Here is a 6,000-nt window from a genome sequence, read left to right as displayed (position 1 = left end):
TCTAACTTCCAACTTCTGAATCTTTTAAATTGCATACATTTCTGCCCAAACTCTCCACAATGTGGTGGGAGTGAACCCTACTGCTAAGTATAATTTGAGCCCCAAATGTCATATTTTTGTGTGTGTTTTTACATTATTTTTATCTCAATTCTATTAAAGGTTTCAGACTATATCACAAATTAATCAGAGACAAATAATAAATGTCACATCTGTGAAGTAATAATTGGCTTGTATTATATAATAGTACAAGTATTAACACTTGATCAAAACACAGGACTTTAAAAGTGATTGTGCAGTTATTAGAAAATAGCCCTAAACAGAAGAAAGTAGAGGGCAATAATAAAAGGAGGGAAGAAGAAGGAAATCCCCAGGTATGCATACTGGGACAAGGGACTTCTCACTGTGAGAATACGAAAGTTTAGGGCATGCTCAGTGTTATCATTAATTGTTGATTGGCATTTGACTTAAGAAGCAGTTAAAAAAAATCCAAGTTAGCTTGATCGATAGATGAGAAAAGATAGACAGTAAGAATTCAAAAAGTACAATATGGAGGGAAAAAAGAAAACTGGGAAAAGCATGCATTCCAAGCTCCCAATCCAATCATTCTTAAAGTATTTCCTGCAGGTACTCAGGAAGTCAGCACAGATGTTAACTAGCAGCAACATAGTTTTGGATTAGAACATAGCCTGATTTTCAGTCTGCCCTTAACCGAGCCTCCCCTTTATACATGGCAATAACTTGGATAATTGCACACAAAACAAAACCAACAGGTATCTAGCCTCAGTGACTGCACTGATCACAACTTTAGCAGTTCAGCATAGAAAGAGAGGCGGTCTCTCCTGGAGGCTGGACCCAGGCCATTTAGTGATTTATAGGCCAAAACCAGCCTAGTGGATTTATTTCTTAGTTTTCAAAATGAGATTTCATATCAAAGCTGGATTGTATTTTCTAATGAAAAACTTGTAAATACTAGATATAGCATGACACATCAGCCATCTTGATCAGGTGTAGGGTGCAAATCATCAGCAATCTTCTGGTTCCATTAGTGGATCACTTTCTTAACTGCAGGCATGTAAACTTACTTTATGTGTACATACTTCCATATCTAAGATGCTGGAAGTTACATAATCTGTTCATATTAGTAACTAACTCTCTTGATTTCTTTGTATATAATACATTCAAAGTTAAATTAGATTTCTATTAGAGTGAGTACTGGTGGATTTTTTTAAGATACCCACCTGACTCTGATGATCAGCCAGAAATCTTACTATGGTCAGAACAGGCTTTTCAGGCTAGAGTGTTAATCAAGATAACCATGGTCTGTCTATAAACTTCTGTTTAGAAAGTAAGGGTCATATCTGAGAAGACCTCAGTTTTTAAACCAAAACTGGTGAAATCTTTCATTATATTGTCATAAGATGTTGAGAACAAAAGTGTGTTTGCAGTGGGTTTTGACATCTGGTGGGGTGGTGTGTGTGTGTTAGTGACCAGGAGGAACAGGTTGGGGAACATGTCATTAATTTTAAAAAGATTATTATTTTTAGTGAGGGCAAGAAAGACCAGAGCTTTCCTTAAGGGGAAGGAGAAGTAGAGGAAAGATATTCAAAAGACTGAATTTAGGTGCAGTGACAAGGTAAGAAGGAAGGGGTAGTCAGAAGTTGAGATGGTTCTATATTTTGTGGTTACTCAGTGCCCAGTTAGAGCAGAATGATTTACAGTAGCCATGTGAAACACAGGGATAATTGAAGGAGATCACATTTCAGTGTTATAACAATAACTCAGGGGAGCTCCTTATTAACTCCTTAATAACCTCCTAATAAACCCTTGACTTAAACAGAAATTTGTTTCAAAATTAAGAACAGCACAATTTAGTCCCATTATGTAAACACTAAACCCTGTTATATTATCGAAAGTGAGTACCTGGTCTGCATATTTGGCTTATCAAACTGTAACACTTCAGTAGTCTAGTCAGTTCAGGATATCACTGGTAATTAGAGCTGGCTAAAAATTTTTGAACATTGTTTCAACAATGGATGCAGAGGATGGTGATGGGAGGGAGATTTGTGCAAAAATAATGAGGGGGGATGTGCAAAAAAAATTTTTTTAATATTTTGACCAGCTGTACTGCTTGTTGAATATTTTATAATCATTTAATGCTGCTCTCTGTGCTCACTTTTCTCCACAGTGTCAAATCCTAGGCATTTAGCCAGTGTTTGGTCAATCTTTCCCTGGGATATAGCTTCTTTGGCCACCCTGTTTATTATGAGCTAATTTTTGCATCTCCCATAGAGCTTTAGAAAATGCATGGTAGGATATCACAGCATGGGAACATTCCAATGAAGTCATTCTAATAAAATGCTCAATCCTATGAGTGTGTTCATCCACACAAACTGACTTATCTTTGACCCTGCAAAACTAAATCAGAGAAATCTGATAACCTGGGCCTAAATATTGCCAAATCTATGGAAGATAGAGGAAAACAGATGCAAAACATTCTGCATGTTTCACCCTGGGGAGAAATTCATACATTAGCTGCTGTTTAGGAGTGGGAATAGTAGCAGCATGGAAGGAATAGGAGTATGACCTTCCAGATGGACACAGCCTAGGGATAGCAGGGGATCCCAAGCCTACAGATCTTGGAGCATCTGTATAGAATGCCTGCTCTTTGGTAATGCCAGCCACCCACCTCAACAGCTGGGAAACTTGACGACACTGGCTTCATTTGGAACAGTCCCTGCTGAACAAGGGAGAAGAACACAAGCAGAGGGGATGCAAGGTGTCCCTTCCCTTCAGATTCTCTAGCCACCCATTCACTAGCTTGGGGAGGAAGGGAGATGATTGGTCCCTTGCCCTTTTTCATTAATTTAAACCCTAGCACAGACCATCTAAAGTCTCTTCTGGCTCTGTTTCAGCAACTCTACCCTCCTTGTCCTGGACTGATAGCCTCAGAGCTGTGTTCTACAGATCACCTATTTTGGGGTCAGAGACAACTTTTTTCTTCCCATGGGGTCAAATTGGCAAAGGCCTAAGAAGTTTTTAATTTTCCTCGCCAGATTCTGGAGGTGCAGTTGAAGTTGAATAGGATTTAATAATTAATGATAGTTCTCGGTAAGGATGTTAGTTCATTGTGGCTTGTGGCCGGTTTCTAGTGTGGTTAAAAGGCTAAAAGGTATGGTTCCCAGAAGTAAAAGACTAGGTATTTCACTCATGGGCCCCAGGGGATGGGGAAGATCTTGTGGTCTTTGGGGGCTGAGGTCCCCACTTTAGTACTCCCTGTGCCCCTTGAGTGGCATGTGGTGAGTGGTAGGACTCAAAATAGTGAGCTGAGTCCTAGTGGTAGGATGAGGAGAATCTACCCCAAGTTACATGGTGGGAATCCTGTAACCCCTGAACTTGAACCACTTAACATGCCTGGGAGATAAGGTCTGGTGACAGGGTGGGTAGCGCCCCTCCTCTGTGTTAAGTTTAATAAAGTTGCAGTGCACCACTTAAAATGCATCTCTGTGTTTGTTGTCCACATTTGCCACTGTGTCTCTGTCAATATAGCCAAGGTCTTCTCACATGTAACTGTGACTGAGTCAGCGCTGTGCTGTTGTTGGTCCTCTGGTCTGCAACTTTGCACTACCTCCTGTTATGAAGCTGGGAGAAGCTGTGAATCAGATGTTAATGCTGCCTAGAATGTCTGCTCCTTAGTTTCACCATCTCTTTCCAATCAGCCATGCACCCTGAGCATCCCATGGAGCTCCAAATGTCCATTGTTGCTATGAAGGAGCTACTACCAGTAATGTGAGTCAGTATGGTACGCTGCAACTGTTCTCCTCCTTTTGTGTTCCCTTACCCCTCTGGGGGGGATCGATCTAAGTTACGCAACTTCAACTACTTGAATAACGTAGCTAAAGTTGACATACCTAGATTGACTTACCGTTGTGTCTTCACTGCGGTGAGTCGACTGCTGCCGCTCCCCTGTCAACTCTGTTGCGCCTCTCATGGCGCTGGAGTACAGGAATCAATGGGAGATCGCTTGGGGGGTCGATTTATCACATCTAGACTAGATAAATCAATCCCCGCTGGATTGATCGCTACCCACCGATCTGGCAGATAGTGAAAACATACCCCTAACAGGTAATCATCCACCTTCACTTCACAGAAGGAATGGACCTCTCCCACTGAAGTCAATGGAAATCCCATTTAAGTCAGTGGAAGTCTTTTCATTGATTGTAGTGGGAATTGGATCATTTCTAAAAAAGCAACTATTTTCCTATTAAATAAACATTATGATTTTATTGACTCTTTTGCCAGTTAGATATAGTCATAGTTCTGCCAGTTGTCAATCATTTGAGATGACAAATGTCATTTTTATCCTGCAGCCCAAACTAAAAGGTTTTATATTTCATGGTAACAAAACCTATTTCACAATATCCCTTTCCTCTTTCTGATTTAAAACTGAATATTTTTGAAAAGTGGGAAATGTGAGCACAGCTAACTTGCCATCTGGTCACACATTAGCAGTGATTGTACTTCTCTGGTTCATTAAACATTGGCATGCATGCAAAACACAAGATAAGAGTTTACTGCAGTTCTAAAACACAGGCAGAATCTTCAAGGAAAACATGGAGCTTCCATATTTCCCACTGAATTCAGCATTCAGTTCTAACACTACAACTCCACTTTAAACTAGATTTATATATCAATTAATCTGCCCTTATATGCTTTTACAAAACAAATATTTTTCACTATTTATGTTTGTTTAATTTTTGCATTTCACTCAGTTTATAAAATGAAAATAGATTAGTCAATTTTACATTTGCTTAGAGTCATTTAATAATAAATTTCACTTTCAGGTTCTCATGCAAATGTGGGATTGCAAAGGCTTCAGTGGAACACTTATTGGGTTGTTTGTTAAATTGTTCCATTGGGATTTAAAAAAAAATGTCATGGAAATATTTCTCTTGGTGCTAGGTTTTGTAAGAACTTATTTCTATAAAACCAAGGGCCTGATTCTCCCCTACCTTGAACCTGCGTAATTATTTACACCTGTGCTAGGGGAGTGGAAAAATAAACTTTCTAACATAAGATCAACAGAAATATTTCTGTGAAAGTCTATTAAAATTCTCTGGACCAGTTTAAAACACAAGGTGCAAGGCAGTGAGAATCAGGTCCTGCCTGTCTTTACAGCTGTGAACTAGGATTTCTAGGCATGTGGCAATTGTCTGTTTTTGTCTCCCAGCACGTGTACTAGCATGTATGTGTGTGTACAAAACGTTCATGGAAATGTTTAGTGTGGTACTAACCACAGACTTAGACAATTTTATATTTGTCAGGTCTGGTGTTGCATAATAATTTAAATAGTAAGAATGCTACACTGAGAACTTCAGTTGTTTTAAATAATTTGATACTATGCAGTATAAAGATCATGCCGTAGTGCCTGTGATAAGCCCTGCTGTGCTATTTGAGTACAGAGTACGAAATCCAAAGCCGCAAAAGCTTTTCTCTTTCAATTTATCTTTGTATTATAATACACAGTATATATACACACCCAAAATATATATAATTTAAGACTGTAATTTTAGCTCAGGGTTCTGGTGACATACATGAATGAGCCACTCTCATCAGAAAATGCAGTCTGTGCAGCTTTACCATGCAAGAAATGCCAATTTTCCCTGTAAGATTTCAATAAATCCATCAGGGTTGAATAGATTCCATTTATCTAGGGCGCAAAAATAGAAAGAGGACAGAGTCACTGACTGCTTTTGAGAGCAACCTCCTATTCCAGCAGAAAATGTATATGCTGGGGATCTGCTGTGAGTCTGTGGGTGGGCAGGCATTCCCACTGGAAGGTATTGCTGAACTGCAATCACCATGAGGGTGGTAGTATTTTCTATGTATGAATTGCTTTTCCTCTTTTAAGACTGGTGCACAATTATATTAAGTTTAACATGCCTTTTATATTTAAAGTAATAAATGTGTAGGAGGAGGTTTGCTTGCAGATTGACACCTTAA

General features: G+C 39.2%; 1 protein-coding gene across 1 annotated transcript in view; it reads left to right on the top strand.

Moving 5' to 3' along the window:
- Window positions 1–3,120: 3,120 nt before the first annotated feature.
- Window positions 3,121–6,000, top strand: part of LOC127043701 (mediator of RNA polymerase II transcription subunit 1-like) — a 28,086-nt gene continuing 25,206 nt past the window's right edge. Inside the window, exon 1 of the mRNA XM_050937771.1 lies at window positions 3,121–3,786. The gene's annotated coding sequence lies outside the window, so the exon portion shown is untranslated. The remainder of the gene's footprint in view (window positions 3,787–6,000) is intronic.

This window comes from Gopherus flavomarginatus, chromosome 2, assembly GCF_025201925.1.
Source record: "Gopherus flavomarginatus isolate rGopFla2 chromosome 2, rGopFla2.mat.asm, whole genome shotgun sequence".
In the NCBI taxonomy this organism is placed as follows: domain Eukaryota; kingdom Metazoa; phylum Chordata; order Testudines; family Testudinidae; genus Gopherus; species Gopherus flavomarginatus.
This window is presented reverse-complemented; position numbering and strand designations above follow the sequence as displayed.